The sequence below is a fragment of the Apium graveolens genome, unplaced genomic scaffold (assembly GCF_009905375.1).
Source record: "Apium graveolens cultivar Ventura unplaced genomic scaffold, ASM990537v1 ctg456, whole genome shotgun sequence".
Lineage (NCBI taxonomy): Eukaryota > Viridiplantae > Streptophyta > Magnoliopsida > Apiales > Apiaceae > Apium > Apium graveolens.
The window spans coordinates 1-1,028 of record NW_027418594.1 but is presented as its reverse complement, the minus strand read 5'-3'; positions in this window follow the sequence as shown (position 1 = coordinate 1,028).

Sequence of the window (1,028 nt, the reverse complement as noted above, 5' to 3'; positions counted from 1 at the left end):
ACAGCTTCGCCAATTTGGAATTGAACATCCTTACGCGCTGGATCCGCATACTTCCTCTGTCTATCTTGAGCAGCAAGCAACCTTTTCTGAATTAACTTGACTGAGTCATGCAACTGTTGTACCAATTCTGAGCCGAGAATTCTTCCTTCTCCTACTTCATCCCAACTTGTTGGTGATCTACATTTTCGCCCGTACAAAGCTTCATATGGTGGCATGCCGATACTGGAATGATAGCTGTTGTTATATGAGAATTCAATCAATGGCAGGTGGTCGTCCCAACTTCCTGCAAAATCGATTGCACAACTGCGCAACATGTCTTCGATTGTTTGAATCGTCCTTTCGCTCTGACCATCAGTCTGCGGGTGATACGCCGTGCTCATATTCAACTTCGTGCCAAGACATTCCTGGAATTGCTTCCAGAATCTCGAGTTAAATCGGGGATCTCTGTCTGAAACTATTGATACGGGTACTCCATGCCTTAATACGATTTCGTGCACATACAGATGAACCAACTTGTCCAGTGACGACTTCTCATTTATTGGAAGGAAATGCGCCGACTTTGTAAGACGATCAATTATAACCCATATTGCGTCATGTCCGGATTTTGTTCGCGGTAGTCCTACTATAAAGTCCATAGCGATATTTTCCCATTTCCATTCTGGAATCTTCAGGGGCTGAATTAATCCGCTTGGTCGTTGATGTTCTGCCTTTACTTTCTGACAAGTATAGCACTTCGCAACCCATTCTGCCACGTCTCGCTTCATATTTGGCCACCAAAAGTTCTTCTTTAAGTCTTGATACATCTTGGTGCTTCCCGGGTGGATTGAAAATTTCGAATGGTGGGCTTCATGGAGGATCTTATTCTTTAATTCAAGTACATGAGGAATCCATATTCTGGATGAAAACCTTAGTATTCCTTGCTCATCCCTTTTAGTATTAATCTCTTCTCCAGATAACTGATTTTTCTCTTTTTCCATTACTTCCGCTTGACACTTCTTTATCTTTTCCATTAGTGTTGGCTGGAAGGT